General features: G+C 46.9%; 1 pseudogene; it reads right to left on the reverse strand.

The window, feature by feature from the left end:
- Window positions 1-2,207: 2,207 nt before the first annotated feature.
- LOC135566794 (stromal interaction molecule 2-like) lies at window positions 2,208-23,977 on the reverse strand (annotated as a pseudogene).
- Between the last annotated feature and the right edge of the window lie 418 nt (window positions 23,978-24,395).

Here is a 24,395-nt window from a genome sequence, read left to right on the forward strand (position 1 = left end):
CCTAGACCAGTTAACCCACTGTTCCTAGACCAGTTAACCCACTGATCCTAGGCCAGTTAACCCACTGTTCCTAGACCAGTTAACCCACTGTTCCTAGACCAGTTAACCCACTGTTCCTAGGCCAGTTAACCCACTGATCCTAGGCCAGTTAACCCACTGTTCCTAGACCAGTTAACCCACTGTTCCTAGGCCAGTTAACCCACTGTTCCTAGGCCAGTTAACCCACTGTTCCTAGACCAGTTAACCCACTGATTCCTAGGCCAGTTAACCCACTGTTCCTAGGCCAGTTAACCCACTGTTCCTAGGCCAGTTAACCCACTGTTCCTAGACCAGTTAACCCACTGTTCCTAGGCCAGTTAACCCACTGTTCCTAGGCCAGTTAACCCACTGTTCCTAGGACAGTTAACCCACTGTTCCTAGGCCAGTTAACCCACTGTTCCTAGGCCAGTTAACCCACTGTTCCTAGGCCAGTTAACCCACTGTTCCTAGGCCAGTTAACCTACTGTTCCTAGGCCCAGTTAACCCACTGTTCCCAGGCCAGTTAACCCACTGTTTCTAGATTAGTCATTGTAAATAATAATTTGTTCTTAACTGACTTGCCTAGTGAAAAAAAAAATTAAACATGCTTTTCAACTAATTTCCAGATTTTCCCTCTTGATTCTGGGAATCGTCTTACCAGGATTCAAGGAAAACCTGGGAAACCTAAATGTTGCATCTGTACACATACTAGAAATATCCCCCAAGCAAAGCTCTGTGACTGCACTGAGAGAAAAGGTCTAGGAACCATTGAGAAGCACTGTGACTGACTGACCAAAAAGGTCTAGGAACCATTGAACAGCACTGTGACTGCACTGAGGAAAAAGTCAAGGAACCACTGAACAGCACTCCCCAATCCAAATAAACTACAGTTGCTTCTATCGTACAGGAGAAAGAGCTCCAAAGAAATGCTCCTAGTCAAGAAATAAATATCTCAGCTCTAAAACACCCAACGCTGAACATGGGAGGCGATCAGAGCATGGTCTGGGATCACACTGCTTCCAAGCGAAGCTGAAACGGGACACCCATCACTTATTAAGACTTCCTTGCAGAGACAACATTTGGGCACCATGGGTTATCTTACACCCTTTATCCTCTCTGTCCCTCTGAGGACATCCGGCCAGAAGGGTGTACTATGAAAGCAGGATCAATGAGTTAGCCAGCTAACTTGCCTAAATGTTATGAAAATAGCTTTAAGCTTGAAATGGGCATTGTCTATAATTGACTAAAAACAAAGACACACATATCTAAGTTTAGCTTTTCTTAAATGAACCAGAAAATCAATAGTTATTTTTGTAACGGTTTTCTTGTCGAAGGAGAGGACCAAAATGCAGCGCGGTAATTGTCCATGGTTTTTAATTAGAAAACTGAACATGAACACAAAACCAAAACAACAACGTGAAAACCCGAAAACAGTCCGTATGGCACTAACACAGGAAACAATCACCCACAAACCCAACACCAAACAGGCTACCTAAATATGGTTCCCAATCAGAACCAATGACTAACACCTGCCTCTGATTGAGAACCGCATATCAGGCAAACACAGAAACAGACAAACTAGACATCCAACATAGAATGCCCACTCAGATCACACCTGACCAACAAAACACTTAGAAACATACAAAGCAAACTATGGTCAGGGTGTGACATATTTCTAGTTATTTATCAAAGTTAGATGGTTTAACTATGGTTAATTAAAAGACAGCTGGTTAATTGATTCTGCTTTGTAGTACCAAAATAGTCCTGAAACTATGCATATGACTGTTTTCCTGTTTCAGAGTATTCCGTCTAGTATGAGATTAATCAGTTTAGAGACTGCTATGTCAACTCAAAGAGTTTGTTACCTGCCCATTGACTAGCCATTGCCAAATAACATGTTATCCGGCAATCTGCGCGTTATCCCAGAACACTATTTTCTGAGTTTCAAAAATCAGTCTTTGTTGGCTTTGAAAAAAACGTAGCAATCCTATTGCTCATGTTTTTTCTTTCCAAGCATGTAATCCCAGCCAAGCAATCCGTGTCGTTTTTTGAAAAATCAAAATCTATAAGACCAATGTTTCATGTTTCCTCTCAGCTTTTCCTGGCTGAGTCTTATCAAGATTTCATAACCTCAAACTTCTGGTTCAGAATTTTACATTTAAAAAAGTGTTTAGAATTCCAGTTAACAGTCAGAGATTGTTCAGGCCCCCTTGTGGCAGTTCTGGGGTATGATCTTTCCTCTTCTTAAAGGCTCTTGAGTTTTGGGCGACTTCGTGCTTTTGTCTTTGTCCTTTTGGTGCCTTTAGCCTCCTACATCTCAGGGCACGTGTTTAGGGACGGCTGCTCCTCGGGGGGCGGAACAGGAGGATTCCTTCTCGGCTCTCTTAAGCGTGATCCTCTGGGGCAGGTCAGGGGTGAATTGCTGAGGCGATGCAGGACTTCTCCAGAATGCCGTCATACACCAGTTCGGTCAGGTGATGGAGGTATAAGAGGTCAGGGGGTCTGGGTTTGTTTCCATGGTGTGGACAAGGTGAGGTCAGGTTGTCCCAACTGGCCCCAATCCAAAACCTGGGGATCGTGACCCAACTGGGACGACCCATACTCCTCCCTGGATATCCTCCGTTTAGGGATTTCTGGGTACTGTCGACCCTGTCCGGGTAGATCTTCCCAGTGGGAGTGTCTATGGATCTGTCAACCTTATCGCTGTTTGTTCGTCTGCTAGTGTAAGAGCACATCTCATGGTGTTGTCTATCGATATCTTCCTCGTGGCGGCAGATGGTGGTTCCACTGGGAACTCCATCTTCTTCCTGAGCATCTTGTGAGAAGAGTTGCTGTCCAGATGAAGGGTCAGTTTGTCTCTGGCCATCGCCATCCTCCTCTGAGCGCTGTCGGCTAAGAAGTCCACCTCCTCTCGGGATATCCTTCTCGTTGAGGTTCCAACGCCGCCACCATTTCTTCTCTGGGTCTTCCTCTCATGGAGTTGTTGAATGAGGCTTCTCCCCTGCTCTCTCTCATCATCTGCCTGGAGCCGGTGTCCAAAGACACACCGATCATGTCTGTAGATAGAAGAGACCTCTTCTTTGAGACGTGAGTCTCCAACGGAACCTCGTGACACTCATCTCTGAATGACTTCCTTGAGGCGTTGTCCATCCAGGCGACCCAATACCTTTTTTTTTTTTTTTTTTGGCTGCTGCGTCGGTGGGGGGTCCATGGAAGTCTCACTTTTGACTCTTTGCATTTTCCTTGGAGCAGTGTTGTCCACAGAAGAAGAGTCCGGCTCGTCTTTAGATGATGTCTTCAATGTGGCTTCATCCAAGGAAGCTTCCAGTTCTTCTCTAGATATCTTACAAACGGGGATTCCGTTCCGGAAGGTTCTGATGACCTTCTGCTGAGAGGAGGGGTCCTGTCAGAATAAATTACCTGAGAATCTCTGTAGAGAGAAGGAGAGAGAGAGGGAGAGAGAGGGGGGGAGAGGGAGAGAGAGGGGGAGAGGGGAAGGGAGGGAGAGTGAGAGGGAGAGAGAGGAAAAGATATAGAGAGACAAATATTCCATCAAGGTTCACAAAGTTTCAATCATACATTGAAAATACTGTAAGTGTCACAGTGAATCACCTTGTAATCTGTGGACACAGAGAAGCATTGTAGAAAATTGGAACTGAGTTGGAACTTCAGTTTATTTCTAAATTTACTGAATTGAAATTGTGCGACTCACCCCCTCCACTGGGCGTTGATGAAGATCTGCTCCTCTTCCTCGAAGCAGGGGAGCGTGGTGTGGATAGGGGATCAGGATATCAGGTTCAGAGTAGGAGGATGAGGAAGAGGAAGAGGAGGCATGTCCAGAACGCCGTTGACGACACAGTGGAGGTAGAGCCACGAGAGCGAGGAGCGCTTCATTGGTGGAACTAGGGTTGCAAAAAGGGAAGTGAAACATTCCCCATAACATTTTTGTAAATCTTAGAAAAATGGGACAAATTCTGGGGACAATATTGGGGAATTAATGGAAAACCTCACTTAAAAAATAAAACTAAACCTGATTCCATTAGCAGCTAATCATTTATACCTTGAATCAGGTATGGCAGTGGTTCTCCAACCTCCTCAGGACAACTAGCTGTTCCCAACCTCTCCTCAGGACAACTAGCCGTTCCCAACCCTCTCCTCAGGACCCCCAGCCGTTCCCAATCTCTCCTCAGGACCCCCCCAGCCATTCCCAATCTCCTCAGGACCCCCAGCCGTTCCCAATCTCTCCTCAGGACCCCCAGGCCGTTCCCAATCTCTCCTCAGGACCCCCAGCCATTCCCAATCTCTCCTCAGGACCCCAGCCGTTCCACACTTCTCCTCAGGACCCCAGCCATTCCCAATCTCTCCTCAGGACCCCAGCCATTCCCAATCTCTCCTCAGGACAACCCCAGCGTTCCACACTTCTCCTCAGGACCCCCAGCCGTTCCCAATCTCTCCCTCAGGACCCCCAGACCCCATTCCCAATCTCAAACCTCAGGACCCCAGCTGTTCCGTTCCCAACCTCTCCTTACAACCCCCCAGCCGTTTCCAAACCTCTCAGGACCCCCACAACCCCCAGCCGTTCCAAACCTCTCTACTCCCACAACCCCCACTACCCCCAGCCGTTCCAAACCTCTCCTCAGGACCTCCTTAGCCGTTCTCAAACCTCTCCTTACTACCCCCAGCCGTTTCACCCCCAGCTTCTCCTACTCAGGACCCCAGACCCCAGTTCCAAACCTCTCCTTACTACCCCAGCTGTTCACCCCCACTTCTCCTCAGGACCCCCAGCTGTTCCAAACCTCCTTACTACCCCCAGCTGTTCCAAACTTCTCCTCAGGACCCCCAGCCGTTCAAACCTCTCCTCAGGACCCCCAGCTGTTCCAAACCTCTCCTCAGGACCCCAGCCGTTTCCAAAACCTCTCCTCAGGACCCCCAGCCGTTCCCAAACCTCTCCTCAGGACCCCAACCGTTCCAAACCTCTCCTCAGGACCCCCCGTTCCAAACTCTCCTTACTACCCCCAAACCTCTCCTCAGGACCCCAGCTGTTCCAAACCTCTCCTCAGGACCCCCAGCCGTTCCAAACCTCCTTACTCAGGACCCCCAGCCGTTTCCAAACCTCTCCTTAGGACCCCCAGCCGTTCCAAACCTCTCCTTACTACCCCCAGCCGTTCCAAACCTCTCCTCAGGACCCCCAGCTGTTCCAAACCTCTCCTTACTACCCCCAGCCGTTCCAAACCTCTCCTCAGGACCCCCAGCTGTTCCAAACCTCTCCTTACTACCCCAGCCGTTCCAAACTTACCCCAGCCGTTCCAAACCTCTCCTCAGGACCCCCAGCTGTTCCAAACCTCTCCTTACTACCCCAGCCGTTCCAAACCTCTCCTCAGGACCCCAGCTGTTCCAAACCCTTACAGGACCCCAGCTGTTCCAAACCTCTCCTCAGGACCCCAGCTGTTCCAAACCTCTCCTTACTACCCCCAGCCGTTCCAAACCTCTCCTCAGGACCCCCAGGACCCCCAGCCGTTCCAAACCTTCCTCAGGACCCCCACCTTCAAACCTCTCCTTAGGACCCCCAGCCGTTCAAACCTCTCCTCAGGACCCCCAGCTGTTCCAAACCTCTCCTTACTACCCCAGCCGTTCCAAACCTCTCCTTACTACCTCTCCCAGACCCCAGCGTTCCAAACCTCTCCTTACTACCCCCCAGCCGTTCCAAACCTCTTACAAACCTCTCCTTACTACCCCCAGCCGTTCCAAACCTCTCCTCAGGACCCCAGCTGTTCCAAACCTCCTTACTACCCCAGCCGTTCCAAACTTACCCCCAGCCGTTTTCCAAACCTTTCCTCAGGACCCCAGCTGTTCCAAACCTCTCCAAACCTTCCTACAGGACCCCAGCCGTTCCAAACCTCTCCTTACAACCCCCAGGTTCCAAACCCCCTCAGGCTGTTCCAAACCTCTCCTTACAACCCCAGCCGTTCCAAACCTCTCTCAGGACCCCAGCCGTTCCAAACCTCTCCTCAGGACCCCAGCTGTTCCAAACCTCTCCTACCCCCAGGACCCCCAGCTGTTCCAAACCTCTCCTTACTACCCCCAGCCGTTCCAAACCTCTCCTCAGGACCCCAGCTGTTCCAAACCTCTCCCCTCAGGACCCCCAGCTGTTCCAAACCTCTCCTTACTACCCCCAGCCGTTCCAAACCTCTCCTTACAACCCCCAGCCGTTCCAAACCTCTCCTTACAACCCCCAGCCGTTCCAAACCTCTCCTCAGGACCCCAGCCAGTCTCCTCAGACCCCAGCTGTTCCAAACCTCTCCTTACTACCCCAGCCGTTCCAAACCTCTCCTTACAACCCCCAGCCGTTCCACACCTCTCCTCAGGACCCCAGCTGTTCCAAACCTCTCCTTACTACCCCCAGCCGTTCCAAACCTCTCCTTACTACCCCCAGCCGTTCCAAACCTCTCCTTACTACCCCAGCCGTTTCCAAACCTCTCCTTACTACCCCCAGCCGTTCCAAACCTCCTCTTACTACCCCCAGCCGTTCCAAACCTCTCCTCAGGACCCCCAGCTGTTCCAAACCTCTCCTTACTACCCCCCAGCCGTTCCAAACCTCTCCTTACTACCCCAGCCGATCCAAACCTCTCCTCAGGACCCCCAGCTGTTCCAAACCTCTCCTTACTACCCCAGCCGTTCCAAACCTCTCCTTACTACCCCCAGACCCCAGCGTTCCAAACCTCTCCTCAGGACCCCCAGCTGTTCCAAACCTCTCCTTACTACCCCCAGCCGTTCCAAACCTCTCCTTACCCCCCAGCCGTTCCAAACCTCTCCTTACAACCCCAGCCGTTCCACACAGCTCTCCTCAGGACCCCCAGCTGTTCCAAACCTCTCCTTACTACCCCCAGCCGTTCAAACCTCTCCTTACTACCCCCTCACCCGTTCCAAACCTCTCCTTACTACCCCCCAGCCGTTCCAAACCTCTCCTTACTACCCCAGACCCCCAGCTTCCAAACCTCTCCTTACTACCCCCAGCCGTTTCCAAACCTCTCCTCAGGACCCCCAGCTGTTCCAAACCTCTCCCTACTACCCCAGCCGTTCCAAACCTCTCCTTACTACCCCCAGCCGTTCCAAACCTCAGGACCTCAGGACCCCCAGCTGTTCCAAACCTCTCCTTACCCTCCCCAGCCGTTCCAAACCTCTCCTTACTACCCCCAGCTGTTCCAAACCTCTCCTCAGGACCCCAGCTGTTCCAAACCTCTCCTTACTACCCCCAGCCGTTCCAAACCCTCCTTACTACCCCCAGCCGTTCCAAACCCTCCTTACTACCCCAGCCGTTCCAAACCTCTCCTTACTACCCCCAGCCGTTCCAAACCTCTCCTTACTACCCCCAGTTCAAACCTCTCCTTACTAACCTCCAAACCTCAGGACCCCCAGCTGTTCCAAACCTCTCCTTACTACCCCCAGCCGTTCCAAACCTCTCCTTACTACCCCCAGCCGTTCCAAACCTCTCCTTGCTACCCCCAGCCGTTCCAAACCTCTCCTTACTACCCCCAGCCGTTCCAAACCTCTCCTCAGGACCCCAGCTGTTCCAAACCTCTCCTTACTACCCCAGCCGTTTCCAAACCTCTCCTTACTACCCCCAGCCGTTCCAAACCTCTCCTTACTACCCCCAGCCCTTCCATGTGTTTGATCTATTCCAGAGCTAGCACCTGATTCAACGTGTGAACTAATCGTCAGGCCCTTGACTAGTTATGGGCATGAGATTGATTACCACGGTGATCCCATAAACATACACTCACCGTGCTGTAAATCTGTTTGCATAAACACGTCTCCTTAATAATGACCCTATTATAGTCTCGTTATATTGACCAACTGAGCGACTGATTGCTATAACCTACCTAAGATGGATGCTGAGGGGTCTTCCATCAGATCCTCCAGAGAGCCTTGTATTGTTTCATGACAGGAAGGGAAAGTGGGTACAGACACCCTGGGCATCGCCACCCAGTTAGAGTCTGAATACAGCGTGGCTGTCAGGCTGGCCAGGCCAGAGTTCCTGAGGAGAGGGAAACCACACAGACGCTCTATCTGTTGCCAGCGGTGGAGACGCTCCCGTAGGCAGGCCGTGACTTCTGATAGGGCGTTCCTGTGAGGGAGGTCAAAAGCACAGTCTGCGTCAGCTAGTTAACGTCTGGTAGGGCGTTCCTGTGATCCAACACACAGGTGCAGACTGTTATAAGATAGTAAGCTATGTCAACACAACAGACATTAGTTTAGTATGTTACCGTGACACAACGACACAACTCCGTCACAAAAAAACGCATCAACTCCGTCACAAAAACCGCGTCAACTCCGTCACAAAAGAACGCGTCAACTCCGTCACAAAAAAAAACACGTCAGCTCCGTCACAAAAAAACACGTCAACTCCGTCACAAAAAAACACGTCAACTCCGTCACAAAAACCCACCTCAACTCCGTCACAAAAAAACACGTCAACTCCGTCACAAAAACTCACGTCAACTCCGTCACAAAAACCCACCTCAACTCCGTCACAAAACCCACCTCAACTCCGTCACAAAAAAACACGTCAACTCCGTCACAAAAAAACACGTCAACTCCGTCACAAAAAACACGTCAACTCCGTCACAAAAAAACACGTCAACTCCGTCACAAAAAAACACGTCAACTCCGTCATAAAAAAACATGTCAACTCCGTCACAAAAACCACGTCAACTCCGTCACAAAAAACCATATCACTCCATCCAGCTCAACATGGAAAAACCATGTCAACCAAATCAAAAAACCCACGTAAGTCACAAAAACCAACTGCAACTCACAGTTGTGGACCGTTGGCACAGATGAATGAACAACAGCACAACATGGGAAAATTGAGCTTCTGATGTTATCAAATCAGAAAATAGCCTCAATGTAAGTAAGAGAGTAAACAAGGTTTCTAGTTGAGGTTAGTTACAATGTAAGTAAGAGAGTAAACAAGGTTTCTAGTTGAGGTTAGTTACAATGTAAGTAAGAGAGTAAACAAGGTTTCTAGTTGAGGTTAGTTACAATGTAAGTAAGAGAGTAACCATGGTTTCTAGTTGAGGTTAGTTACAATGTAAGTAAAGAGAGTAAACAAGGTTTCTAGTTGAGGTTAGTTACAATGTAAGTAAGAGAGTAAACAAGGTTTCTAGTTGAGGTTAGTTACAATGTAAGTAAGAGAGTAACCATGGTTTCTAGTTGAGGTTAGTTACAATGTAAGTAAGAGAGTAAACAAGGTTTCTAGTTGAGTTAGAATTACAATGTAAGTAAGAGAGTAAACAAGGTTTCTAGTTGAGGTTAGTTACAATGTAAGTAAGAGAGTAAACAAGGTTTCTAGTTGAGGTTAGTTACAATGTAAGTAAGAGAGGTAAACAAGGTTTCTAGTTGAGGTTGTTACAATGTAAGTAAGAGGTAACCATGGTTTCAGTTGAGGTTAGTTACAATGTAAGTAAGAGAGTAAACAAGGTTTCTAGTTGAGGTTAGTTACAATGTAAGTAAGAGAGTAACCATGGTTTCTAGTTGAGGTTAGTTACAATGTAAGTAAGAGAGTAACCATGGTTTCTAGTTGAGGTTAGTTACAATGTAAGTAAGAGAGTAAACAAGGTTTCTAGTTGAGGTTAGTTACAATGTAAGTGAACCCAACCATGGTTTCTAGTTGAGGTTAGTTACAAAAGAGAGAGTAACCAAGGTTTCTAGTTGAGGTTAGTTACAATGTAAGTAAGAGAGTAACCATGGTTTCTAGTTGAGGTTAGTTACAATGTAAGTAAGAGGAGTAACCATGGTTTCTAGTTGAGGTTAGTTACAATGTAAGTAAAAGAGAGTAAAACCATGGTTTCTAGTTGAGGTTGGTTACAATGTAAGTAAGAGAGTAAGTAAAGATGTAAGTAAGAGAGTAACCATGGTTTCTAGTTGAGGTTAGTTACAATGTAAGTAAGATTAGTAACATGGTTTCTAGTTTCTAAACTAAAAGTAATGTTACAGTTATGGGTTTTTTCTCCAGAGCATCTGGTCTCGTTATCATCATAGTTTCAGTCAGGAAAAATAGGTTGCTGACAAGTATTAACTATTTTTGTCATAGTTATTGTTGACTAAATTGTGTGTGTGTGTGTGTGTGTGTGTGTGTGTGTGTGTGTGTGTGTGTGTGTGTGTGTGTGTGTGTGTGTGTGTGTGTGTGTGTGTGTGTGTGTGTGTGTGTGTGTGTGTGAGATCTTGTTCTTCTATCCTCGTGGGACCTGCTATTTTTAAGTTTAGGGGTTAAGGTTAGGAAAAATATTATTTTGAATGGAAATCCATTTTTAGGTCCCCACGAGGATAGAAAAATGTGTGTGTGTCTCTCTCTCTCTCTCTCACTTGGCCTCCAGGATCTTGGTGTCAACATCGTCCAGTGAGGAGCTGTAGCCACGTGGAACGTCCCCATGAGGGAACTCCTCTTCTTCTTGATCTTTTCTGCCTGGACAGGATATACACAGACCAAGGGGTTAATATGAGGTCACATCCTCCTAGTCATGTCCATACCAGGTCACATCCTCCTGGTCATGTCCACCAGGGGTTAATGAGGTCACATCCTCCTGGTCATGTCCACACCAGGGGTTAATATGGAGGATAGATGAATAGTTTAATGCATTATCATGGGTCACACCGGGGTTAATGGAGGATAGATCTTGTTTAATGCATTATCCTGGTCATGTCCACACCAGGGGTTAATATGGAGGATAGATCTTGTTTAATGCATTATCCTGGTCATGTCCAGGGGTTCATGAGGACAGATGAAAAACATTTAATTCCTGGTCATGTCCACACCAGGGGTTTGGAGGATAGATGGCATTATCCTGGTCATGTAGATGGAGGATAGATGACTAGTTTAATGCATTATTCTGGTCATGTCCACACCAGGGGTTAATATGGAGGATATATGACTTGTTTAATGCATTATCCTGGTCATGGGGTTAATGGGAGGATAGATGACTTGTTTAATGCATTATCCTGGTCATGTCCACAACAGGGGTTAATATGGGGTATGACTAGTTTAATGCATTATCCTGGTCATGTCAATTGAAGTTAATATGGAGGATAGATGACTAGTTTAATGCATTATCCTGATGTCCACACCAGAGGTTAATATATGTTGACTACTTGTTTAATGCATTATCCTGGTCATGTCCACACCAGGGGTTAATATGGAGGATAGATGACTTGTTTAATGCATTATCCTGTCATGTCCATCTGGTCACCAGGGGGGTTAATATGGAGGACAGATGACATGTTTATTATCCTGGTCATGTCCACACCAGGGGTTAATTACAGCCCCTATGTTCTTTCTTCCTACGTGAAGTCAGTGAAAGTAAATCAATCAGTTGATGAATCAATAAACGGATTGATTGGTTTACGTCTCTCTCCTACCTCCTCCTCAGCAGTGGCCAGCTGCAGCTCAGCACTGTGCTTCTTGGCGTTGTAGTATTGGACCAATCAACCAACTAATGCACCAATCAACCAACTAATGCACCAACCAACCAACTAATGCACCAACCAACCAACCAACTAATCCACCAATAAACCAACTAATGCACCAATCAACCAACTAATGCACCAACCAACCAACAACCAACCAACCAATCCAACTAATCCACCAATCAACCAACTAATGCACCAATCAACCAACTAATGCACCAACCAACCAACTAATGCACCAATCAACCAACTAATGCACCAACCAATCAACCAACGGATCAACTAATCCACCAACCAACCAACTAATCACCAACTAACCAACCAACCAACCAACTAATCCACCAACCAACCAACCAACGGATCAACTAATCCACCAACCAACCAACTAATCCACCAACCAATCAACTAATCCACCAACCAACCAACCAACTAATCCACCAACCAACCAACCAACTAATCCACCAACCAATCAACCAACTAATCCACCAACCAACCAACCAACCAACCAACCAACTAATCCACCAACCAACCAACCAACTAATCCACCAACCAACCAATCAACTAATCCACCAACCAACCAATTAACCAACCAACCAACTAATCCACCAACCAACTAATCCACCAACCAACCAATTAACCAACCAACCAACTAATCCACCAACCAACTAATCCACCAACCAACTAATCCACCAACCAACCAATTAACCAACCAACCAACTAATCCACCAACCAACTAATCCACCAACCAACTAATCCACCAACCAACTAATCCAACAACCAACCAAACAACTAATCCACCAACCAACCAATCAACTAATCCACCAACCAACCAACCAACTAATCCACCAACCAAACAACTAATCCACCAACCAACCAACCAACCAACCAACCAACCAACTAATCCACCAACCAACCAACCAACTAATCCACCAACCAACCAATCAACTAATCCACCAACCAACCAATTAACCAACCAACCAACTAATCCACCAACCAACTAATCCACCAACCAACTAATCCAACAACCACCCACTCAACTAATCCACCAACCAACCAACTAATCAGTAGACTCCTACCTCCTCCTTGGCTGTGTTGAGCTGCAGCTCAGCGCTGTGCTTCTTGATGTTGTAGTACTGCACCTCCACCTCGTGGGTCAGCTGTAGCCAGAGCTGTAGGGCCTCCGGGACAGACCAGTTTGCCATCATGTCCTTCTCTGCCTTCTTCAATGCTCCCCGAACCTAGATACACACACACACACACAAATGCACACACATGCATGCACAGTCACACACACACAAGCATGCACACACACACACAAACACACACAGGAGAAGGAATCGTTTAGAGGTTTTGATTGATGGATGGACCATTTTTACCACCAGCTTTGAGCCAATACTGATATTGTTTCCTACACTGTGGACTTGCTTCAGTTTGAATTAGAGTTAGCGAAGGTAAGGTTAGTAGGGTAAGGTAGGGTTAGGTAGGGCTGGGTTAGGTAGGGTAAGGTTAGGTAGGGCAAGGTAGGGTTAGGTTAGGTAGGGTTAGGTAGGGTAAGGTTAGGTAGGGTTAGGTTAGGTAGGGTTAGGTTAGGTAGGGTTAGGTTAGGTAGGGTTAGGTAGCGTTAGGTAAAGGGTAAGGTTAGTAGGGTAAGGTAGGGTTAGGTAGGGCTGGGTTAGGTAGGGTAAGGTTAGGTAGGGTAAGGTAGGGTTAGGTTAGGTAGGGTTAGGTAGGGTAAGGTTAGGTAGGGTTAGGTTAGGTAGGGTTAGGTTATATAAGGGTAGGGTAAGGTAAGGTTAGGTTAGGTAGGGTAAGGTAGGGTAAGGTTAGGTAGGGTAAGGTTAGGTAGGGCTGGGTTAGGTTAGGTAGGGTTAGGTAGGGTTGGGTTAGGTAAACTGCAGTTAGGTTAGGTAGGGGTTAGGTAGGGTTGTTAGGTTAGGTTAGGTTAGGGTAGGGTCAGGTTAGGGTCAGGTAGGTAAGGTAAGTTTAGGTAGGGTTAGGTTAGGTAGGGTAAGGTAAGGCTAGGTTAGGTAGGGTTAGGTAGGGTAAGGTAAGGTAGGGTAAGATAGGTAAGGTTAGGTAGGGTAAGATAGGTAAGGTTAGGTAGGGTAAGATAGGTAAGGTTAGGTAAGGTTAGGTAGGGTAAGGTTAGGTAAAGTAAGATGGGGTAAGATTAGGTAGGGTAAGGTTAGATAAAGTAAGATGGGGTAAGGTTAGGTAGGGTAAGATAGGGTAAGGTTAGGTAAGATGGGGTAAGGTTAGGTAAAGTAAGATGGGGTAAGGTTAGGTAGGGTAAGGTTAGGTAAAGTAAGATGGGGTAAGGTTAGGTAAGGTTAGGTAGGGTAAGGTTAGATAAAGTAAGATAGGTAAGGTTAGGTAGGGTAAGGTTAGGATAAAGGTTAGGGGTAAGTTTAGGTAAGGTTGGGGTAAGAGTTAGGTAGGGTAAGGTTAGGTAAAGTAAGATAGGGTAAGGTTAGGTAAAGTAAGGGGTAAGTTTAGGTAAAGTAAGATAGGGTAACCAGTTAGACCAAGTAAATAGGGTTAAGATAGGGTAAGGTTAGGTAAATAAGATAGGTAAAGGTAAAGTAAGATAGGTAGGTAAGGTTAGGGTAAGGTTAGGTAAAGTAAGATAGGGTATGGTTAGGTAGGTAAGGTTAGGTTAGGTAAAGTAAGATAGGGTATGGTTAGGTAAAGTAAGAGGGTAGGTTAGGTAAAGGTTAGGTAAGGTTAGTAAAGTAAGTCGCTCTGGATAGCGTCAAATGACTTAAATGTAAATGTAATGTAATGTAAGATAGGGTAAGGTTAGGTAGGGTAATGTTAAGTAGGGTAAGGTTAGGTAGGGTAAGGTTAGGTAAAGTAAGATAGGGTATGGTTAGGTAAAGTAAGATAGGGTAAGGTTAGGTAAAGTAAGACAGGGTAAGGTTAAGTAGGGTAAGGTAAGGTTAGGTTCTCTACCTGCTCCAGCTCCTCCTCTGCGTATCTCAGTCTGCTCAGTTGTTAGGATAGGTAAAGTTAGGTAGGGGGTTAGGTAGGGTAAGGTTAGATTAGGTAGGGTAAGGTTAGGTAGGGTAAGGTTAGGTTAGGTAGGGTAAGGTTAGGTAGGGTAAGGTTGGGTTAGGTAGGGTAAGGTTAGGTAGGGTAAGGTTAGGTAGGGTAAGGTTAGGTAGGGTAAGGTTGGGTTAGGTAGGGTAAGGTTAGGTAGGGTAAGGTTAGGTAGGGTAAGGTTAGGTAGGGTAAGGTTGGGAATTAGGTTAGGTAGGTTAGGTAGGGTATGGTTAGGTAGGGTAAGGTTAAGGTTAGGTAGGGTAAGGTTAGGTAGGGTATGGTTAGGTAGGGTATAAGGTTAGGTTAGGTAGGGTAAGGTTAGGTAGGGTGCGTTAGGTAGGGTAGTTAGGTAGGGTTGGTTAGGTAGGGTAAGGTTAGGGTTGGGGTTAGGGTAAGGTTAGGTAGGGTAAGGTTAGGTTAGGTAAATAAGGTTAGGTAGGTTAGGTAGGGTAAGGTTAGGTAGGGTATGGTTAGGTAGGGTAAGGTTAGGTTAGGTAGGGTAAGGTAGGGTAGGTTGGTTAGGTGGGGTAAGGTTAGGTTAGGTAGGGTAGGTTAGGTAGGGTAAGGTTAGGTTAGGGGTAAGGTTTAGGTAGGGGTGGTTAGGTTAGTAGGGTAAGGTTAAGGTTAGGTTAGGGTAAGATTAGGTTAGGGTAAGGTTAGGTAGGGTAAGGTTGGGTAGGTTAGGTAGAGTAAATTAAGGTTAGGTAGGGTAAGGTTAGGTAGGGTAAGGTTAGGTAGGGTATGGTTAGGTAGGGTAAGGTTAGGTTAGGTAGGGTAAGGTTAGGTAGGTAAGGTTAGGTAAGGTAAGGTTAGGTGGTTAGGTAGGGTAAGGTTAGGTTAGGTAGGGTAAGGTTAGGTAGGGTTAAATTAGGTTAGGCAGGGTAAGGTAAGGTAGGTTCTCTAGGTCTATATCTAAGTCTGCTCCAGGTTAGGTAGGTGGTTAGTTAGGGTAAGGTAGGGTTAGGTAAGGTAAAGGTAAATTAGGTAAGGTAAAGGTTAGGTAGGGTAAGTTAGGTTAATGGTTAGGTAGGGTATGGTTAAATTAAGGGTAGGTAGGTTAGGTAGGGTAAGGTTAGGTAGGGTAAGATTAGTAAGGTTAGGTAGGGTTAGGTAGGGTAAGGTTAGGTAGGGTAAGGGGTTAGGTTAGGATTAGGGTAGGGTAAGATTAGGTAGGGTAAGATAAAATAAGGTTAGGTTAGGTAGGGGGTTAGGTAAAGGTAAGGTTAGGTTAAGGTTAAAATAGGTTAAATTAAATAGGGTAAAATAGGGTAAGATAAGGTTAGGTTAGGTAGGGTAAGGTAAATTAAGGTTCTCTACCTGCTCCAGCTCCTCCTCTGGTATCTAAGTCTGCTCAGTTGTTAAATGGTTAGGTTAGGGTAGGTAGGGTTAGGTAGGGTAAGGTAAGGTTAAATAGGGTAAGGTAAGGTAAGGTTAGGTAATAAGTAAGATTAGGTAGGGTTAGGTAGGGTTAGGTAGGTGGGTTAGGTAGGGTAAGGTTAGGTAGGGTAAGATTAGGTAGGGGTAAGATTAGGTTAATTAAATAAAAGATTAGGTAGGGTAAGATTAGGTTAGTGGGTTAGGTAGGTAGTATAAATTAGGTAGGTAAGGTTAGGTAGGGTAAATTAAGGTAGGGTAAAGGTTAGGTAAAGTAAATTAGGGGGTAAGGTTAGGTAAATAAGATTAGGTAGGGTAAGATTAGGTAGGGTAAGGTTAGGTAGGGTAAGGTTAGGTAGGGTATGGTTAGGTAGGGTATGGTTAGTTAAGGTTAGGTTAGGTAGGGTAAGGTTAGGTAGGGTAAGGTTATTAATTAGGTATGGTTAGGTAGGGTTAAGGTTAGGTTAGGTAGGGTAAGGTTAGGTAGGGTAGGGTTAGGTGGGTATGGTTAGGTAGGGTAAGGTTAGGTTAGGTAGGGTAAAGGTTAGGTAGGGTAAAGGTAGGGTAAGGTTAGGTAGGGTATGGTTAAGGGGTAAGGGGTAGGTAAATAAGGTTAGGTTAGGTAGGGTAAGGTTAGGTAGGGTAACAAATTAAATAGGTTAGGTAGGGGTAAAGGTTAAGGTAAAAGGGTAAGGTTAGGTAGGTAAGGTTAGGTAGGTAAAGGTTAGGTTAGGTAGGGTAAGGTTAGGTTAAGGTAGTAAAATAAATTAGGTTAGGGTAAGGTTATAATTAGGGTAAGGTTAGGTAGGGTAAGGTTAGGGTTAGGGTAAGGTTAGGTAGGGTAAGGTTAGGTTAAGGGTAAGGTAAGGTTAGGTAGGGTAAGGTTAGGTAGGGTAAGGTTAGGTTAGGTAGGGTAAGGTTAGGTAGGGTAAGGTTAGGTTAGGCAGGGTAAGGAAGTAGGTTTCTACCTGCTCCAGCTCCTCCTCTGCATATCTAAGTCTGCTCAGTTGTTAGGTAGGGTATGGTTAGGTAGGGTAAGGTAGGGTTAGGCAGGGTAAGGTAAGGTTAGGCAGGGTAAGGTAAGGTAAGGTTAGGTAGGGTAAGATTGGGTTAGGTTAGGTAGGGTTAGGTAGGGTAAGGTTAGGTAGGGTAAGGTTAGGTAGGGTAAGATTAGGTAGGGGCAAGGTTAGGTTAGGTAGGGTAGGTAGGTTAGGTAGGGTAAGATTAAATAAAAATAAAGATTAGTAAAGGGTAAAATTAAGTTAGGTAGGGTAAGATTAGGTAGGGTAAGGTTAGGTAGGGTAAGATTAGGTAGGGTAAGGTTAGGTAGGGTAAGATTAGGTAGGGTAAGGTTAGGTAGGGTAAGATTAGGTAGGGTAAGATTAGGTTAGGTTAGGTAGGGTTAGGTAGGGTAAGATTAGGTAGGGTAAGGTTAGGTAGGGTAAGATTAGGTAGGGTAAGGTTAGGTAAAGGGTAAGATTAGGGCAGGGTAAGATTAGGTAGGGTAAGATTAGGTAGGGTAAGATTAGGTTAGGTTAGGTAAGGTTAGGTAGGGTAAGGTTAGGTAGGGTAAGATTAGGTTAGGTTAGGTAGGGTTAGGTAGGGTAAGATTAGGTAGGGTAAGATTAGGTAGGGTAAGGTTAGGTAGGGTAAGATTAGGTAGGGTAAGGTTAGGTAGGGTAAGGTTAGGTAGGGTAAGGTTAGGTAGGGTAAGATTAGGTAGGGTAACGTAAGGTAAGGTTCTCTACCTGCTCCAGCTCCTCCTCTGCGTATCTCAGTCTGCTCAGTTGACTGACGGCTCCAGCTCTGAGCCGATGGAGTCTGTGCGCCTCCTCCTGGGCTCCCATGATCTCATCCCTCATCTTCTCCTCCAGGTTCTGTTTCTCCTCTGTCACGTTACGCTTCTCCTCCTGGGCCTGCTCCAGCCTATCAGGACGGGGCACGTGTTAGCAACAAACACATACTGGGCCTGTTCCAGCCTATCAGGACGGGGCACGCGTTAGCAACAAACACACACTGGGCCTGCAGTTAGCAACAAACACATACTGGGCCTGTTCCAGCCTATCAGGACGGGGCACGCGTTAGCAACAAACACATACTGGGCCTGTTCCAGCCTATCAGGACGGGGCACGCGTTAGCAACAAACACATACTGGGCCTGTTCCAGCCTATCAGGACGGGACACGCGTTAGCAACAAACACATACTGGGCCTGTTCCAGCCTATCAGGACGGGACACGCGTTAGCAACAAACACACACACAGGTTAGCAACAAACACACACACAGGTTAGCAACAAACACACACACAGGTTAGCAACAAGGCACACACAGGTTAGCAACAAACACACACACAGGTTAGCAACAAACACACACACAGGTTAGCAACAACCACATACAGGTTACAAACAACACACAGGTTAGCAACAAACACACATGTACAGGTTAGCAACAAACACACATACAGGTTAGCAACAAACACACAGGTTAGCAACAACAGGTTAGCAACAAACACACACACAGGTTAGCAACCACACAAACAAACACACATACAGGTTAGCAAAACAACCACACACACAGGTTAGCAACAAACACACACAGGTTAGCAACAACCACACACACAGGTTAGCAACAACACAACACACACACATACAGGTTAGCAACAAACACATACAGGTTAGCAACAAACACACACACAGGTTAGCAACAAACACACATACAGGTTAGCAACAACAAACACACACATACAGGTTAGCAAGCAACAAACACACACAGGTTAGCAACAAACACACACACAGGTTAGCAACAAACACACACACAGGTTAGCAACAAACACACACACAGGTTTACAGGTTAGCAACAACCACACAAAAACACACACACAGGTTAGCAACAAACACACATACACACACAGGTTAGCAACAAACACACATACAGGTTAGCAACAAACACACATACACAGCAACAACCACACATACAGGTTAGCAACAACCACACATACAGGTTAGCAACAAACACACACACAGGTTAGCAACAAACACACACACAGGTTAGCAACAAACACACACACAGGTTAGCAACAAACACACATACAGGTTAGCAAACAACCACACACAGGTTAGCTAAACAAACACACACACAGGTTAGCAACAAACACACACACAGGTTGCAACAAAACACATACAGGTTAGCAACAACCACACACACAGGTTAGCAACAAACACACACACAGGTTAGCAACAAACACACACAGGTTAGCAACAAACACACACACAGTTAGCAACAAACACACATACAGGTTAGCAAACAAACACACACACAGGTTAGCAACAAACACACACACAGGTTAGCAACAACAACACACACACAGGTTAGCAACAAACACACACACAGGTTAGCAACAAACACACACACAGGTTAGCAACAAACACACACACAGGTTAGCAACAAACACACACACAGGTTAGTAAATAAACACACACACAACAACAAAAACACACACACAGGTTAGCAGCAAACACACACGGAGGTAAGCAGGACAAATACATACATTATCAGGAAACATTTAAACACAACCCCCCCAATACACACACAGTCATAGACACTCACTGTTCCTGTAGTTCTCTGAGGCTGAGCTCAGCACTCTGCAGACTCTCCAGGTCCTTCATCATCTTGGAGATGTGGACTTTGGAAGCTTTGTTCTGGACCTGGGAGAACCAGCAGCCTCCTACACCCATCATCACAGAAACTATCAGCAACAAGTCTTTCATGTAGTTATGGGGTGGGCCTAAAGGAGGAGAGGAGGAGGAGAGAGAAGGAGGAGGAGAGGAAGGAGGAGGAGGAGGAGGAGGAGGAGGAGAGAGAAGGAGGAGGAGAGGAAGGAGGAGGAGGAGGAGGAGGAGGAGGAGGAGAGAAGGAAGGAGGAGAGGAAGGAGCAGGAGAGAGAAGGAGGAGAGAGGAGGAGAGAGGGAAGGAGCAGAAGAGAGGAGGAGGAGAGGAGGAGGAGAGGGGGAGGAGAGGAAAGACCAGGAGAGGGGAGGAGGGAGAGAAGGAGGAGAGAGGAGGGAGGAGAGAGGGGGGGAGGAAGGGCAGAAGAGAGGAGGAGAGAGAGGAGGAGGAGGAGAGGAAAGATCAGGGAGGGAGGAGGAGAGAGAAGGAGGAGAGGAATTTGTTTAGCGCTTTTCAATATAATCAGTGGACATGAGCAAATGCACAAAGTGTGTGTGTGTGTGTGTGTGTGTGTGTGTGTGTGTGTACTGTCTACACACGCATAGAGCACAAAACAGCTCGTCCAGAGCCTTGATGTTGAGTTTCTGTTTGTCTCTCTGGTCCACGATCTTCAGCTGGACACTCAGGAACGACGGCTCATTGGCTGCTATCCTGCACGCATCACAATTAACACCAGCTCTGACTGTTCTGATTGGATCTTTCTCCATCTGATTGGACTGTGTTTCTCGTTCTGTTCTGATATTATTAATCATTGGCTGCTATCCTGCACGCATCACAATAACACCAGCTCTGACTGTTCTGATTGGATCTTTCTCCATCTGATTGGACTGTGTTTCTCTTTCTGTTCTGATATTATTAATCATTGGCTGCTATCCTGCACGCATCACAATAACACCAGCTCTGAGTGTTCTGATTGGATCTTTCTACATCTGATTGGACTGTGTTTCTCTTTCTGTTCTGATATTATTCATCATTGGCTGCTATCCTGCACGCATCACAATAACACCAGCTCTGAGTGTTCTGATTGGATCTTTCTACATCTGATTGGACTGTGTTTCTCTTTCTGTTCTGATATTATTCATCATTGGCTGCTATCCTGCACGCATCACAATAACACCAGCTCTGATTAGACGAGAAAACTAAAGTGTTCTGATTGGATCTTTCTTTTTTTTTTGTAATTGTATAGTAATGATTCAAAATCTACCAAATGGACATTGTAACTAGGGTGTGTTACCTGATTGGCCAGTAACTTTCAGTAAGAAGCTTTCTGATTGGCTGCTTGCCCACCAGGAAGTTCCTCTGAGGTTTCTGATTGCCGTTCTCCTGGGAGGATTGTTGCCGTTTGACTCTGAAGTCTCAGTTCTCTCGACTGAGGCAGCTCTACAAAGCTCCCTGAGCCACCTCAACACCTCATCCTGAGTCCAGTTATGAACTGATAGAGGAGGAGGAGAGGAGAGAGGGAGGGGAGAGGGGGTAGGGAAGGGAGAGAGGGGAGGTCAGATGGGGATAGAGAAGGAGGAGGAGGAAGGAGAGAGGGGAGGGATAGAGAGGAGGGAAGGAGAAAGAGAGAGGGGGGTAGGGAAGGAGAGAGGGGGAGGTCAGATGGGGATAGAGAGAGGAGGGAGGAGGGGGGAGGGAAGGGAGAGGGGGGGAGAGGGGGATATCGAATGGGGATAGAGAGGAGGGGAGGAGGAGGAGAGATGAGGTGATGGGGATAGAAAAGGAAGGAAGGAAGGGAAATCCAGGGAGAAAGGAAGGAAAGGGAGAAAGGAGAAGAGAAAAGGAGATAGAAATGGGGAGAGAAGAGGTCAGATGAGATAAAGATATTTAGGAGAAGGAGGAGTCAGATAGGGATAGAGAATAGGAAGGAAGAAGAATCCAGAGGGGGAGGAAGGGGAGAGAGAGGGTAGGAAGGGAGAGAGGGGAGGGGATAAAGAGAGGAGGAGGGGGATGAAGGGAGGGAGAAGGAGAGGAAGGGAGAGAGAGGGTAGGAAGGGAGAGATAAGGGGAGTAAGGGAGAGAGGGGGAGGTCAGATGGGGATAGAGAGAGGAGGAGGGGGAGGAAGGGAGAGAGGGGAGGAAGGGAGAGAAGGGGGAGGAAGGGAGAGAGGGGGGAGAGAGGGGAGGTCAGATGGGGATAGAGAGAGGAGGGGGAGGAAGGGAGACAGAGGGGAGGAAGGGAGAGAAGGGGGAGGAAGGGAGAGAGAGGGGAGGTCAGATGGGGATAGAGAGAGGAGGAGGGGATAGAGAGAGGGGGAGGGGGAGGACGGGAGAGAAGGGGGAGGAAGGGAGAGAGAGGGGAGGTCAGATGGGGATAGAGAGAGGGGGAGGGGGAGGAAGGGAGAGAAGGGGGAGGAAGGGAGAGAGAGGGGAGGTCAGATGGGGATAGAGAGAGGAGGAGGGGGAGGAAGGGAGAGAAGGGGAGGAGATAGAGAGAGGAGGGAGAGGAAGGGAGAGAGAGGGGAGGTCAGATGGGGATAGAGAGAGTGGGAGGGGATAGAGAGAGGGGAGGTCAGATGGGGATAGAGAGAGTGGGAGGGGATAGAGAGAGTGGGAGGGGATAGAGAGAAGGGAGGTCAGATGGGGATAGAGAGAGTGGGAGGGGATAGAGAGAGTGGGATGGAATAGAGAGAGGGGGATAGAGAGAGAGGGCTAGAGAGAGAGGGATAGAGAGAGAGGGATAGAGAGAGGGATCGAGAGACACAAGGGTGACACAAGGTGGGAGGGTTTGGTAAGGAAGAAACTGTGAATGTAATAACAGATTGCGTAATCACACACACAGCGTACCTTCTGAGAACTTCCAGCCCCTCCACAGTTCCTCTATGGTGATGTGCTGGTCCTCTCTGTGAAGATTGCTGTGTTTGTTGGTCGGCTGCTGTTTCATTTATCGAGCGAGGGATCAGAGACACAAAGGGTGACACAAGGTGGGAGGGTTTGGTTAAAGGAAGAAACTGTGAATGTAATAACAGATTGCGTAATCACACACACAGCGTACCTTCTGAGAACTTCCAGCCTCCACAGTTTCCTCTATGGTGATGTGCTGGTCCTCTCTGTGAAGATTGCTGTGTTTGTTGGTCGGCTGCTGTTTCATGTCCTCGATGATGAACTACACACACACACACAGAGACACACACACACACACACACACACACACACACACACACACGACACACACACACACACACACACACAGACACACACACACACACACAGACACACACACACACAGAGACACACACACACACACACACACACACAGAGACACACACACACACGACACACACACAGACACACGACACACACACACACACACACACACACACACACACACACACACACACACACACACACACACACACACAGAGACACACACACACACGACACACACACACAGAGACACACACACACACACACACACACACACACACACACACACACACACACACACACACACACACACACACACACACAGAGACTTAACACACACACGTACAATGTCAACACACACACACACACAGACACACACAGACACACACACATTGACACACACACACACACACACAGACACACACACACACAGGATTATGAAAAGTTTGCAGCTTAATGTTAAAAAAGGTAAATGTCTAACACACAGAGGATACACACATAACCAACTACACACAACCAGCATGTCTAATAAACAGTTCACATCCTTAACCTTTGAAGTTTCCACATTAGTTTGTGACTGTCAACTGCACCGATAATAAGGACCAAGACGTTTTAGTTTAGAGATAAAATAGACTGTGTCTGTGTGTCTGTGGTGTGTGTGTGTGTCGTGTGTGTGTGTGTGTGTGTGTGTGTGTGTGTGTGTGTGTGTATGGCTCCACCATCTTGAATCTATCCTTGGCTGTAATTGGATTCTTCATGTGATGGGAACAGGAATGTCAGCCACCCTCCTCCTGGCCTCCGCGGTAACAGCAACCCAATCCCATGGATCATCTAGCCCCTGGATGACATTCTGATGAGTTCTGGACAAACAGTCCAACATTTACACTTCTTAATCTGACTCACTTAAAGGGGTTCTGGTGTCTGTGGCTTAAAACAAACTAACAGGACAGGAATCATGAGACAGACACACTGACTGACTGGTCGACGAGGATATACACACACAGCACGTAACTGAATAAAGACCCCTACCATCGGTTGTCCAATCAAACACACTGAATCCCTCCCTCCGTGGTTACGCACTCCCGCTCTCCTCCACCTCTATCCATCCTGGTCGCTATCCATCTCTCTGTGGATGTTCCTCAGACCCTCCAGACTGTATCGGGGTTCGTCTCTGTTCATACAGGGAGGTGACACCAACAGGCATAGGTCTATAGAGATGGTCAATCAACACGTATCAATATGTCAGGTAGCCCTTTCCTGCAGTCAATGACCAAAAGCGCCCTCTAGTGGCCTCATGGTGAATGTCTTTTCAGAATTAGCTCAAAATTAACTGGACAAAATATCTGGTGTTTCTATGTCTAAACAGTTTAGTTTATTTGAGTCTTCTGTGATCTATATAAAGTGTAATATTAGGATGACATAAAAATGTAATACATTTCAACTGTATATCTGACATGGTGCAGGTGTCTGACTATTTTTAAGCCCAGAATCATGTGTGTGAGGTGGATACTTTTGTTTCAAAAAGTAGATTTGTTTAAGACCACCAAGAATCACTCTGTGTGACTCTGATTTAGCTCACTGCAGTACAAGGTTTATCAATACACACTACATGACCAACAGTATGTG

This window comes from Oncorhynchus nerka, unplaced genomic scaffold (assembly GCF_034236695.1).
Source record: "Oncorhynchus nerka isolate Pitt River unplaced genomic scaffold, Oner_Uvic_2.0 unplaced_scaffold_3315, whole genome shotgun sequence".
In the NCBI taxonomy this organism is placed as follows: domain Eukaryota; kingdom Metazoa; phylum Chordata; class Actinopteri; order Salmoniformes; family Salmonidae; genus Oncorhynchus; species Oncorhynchus nerka.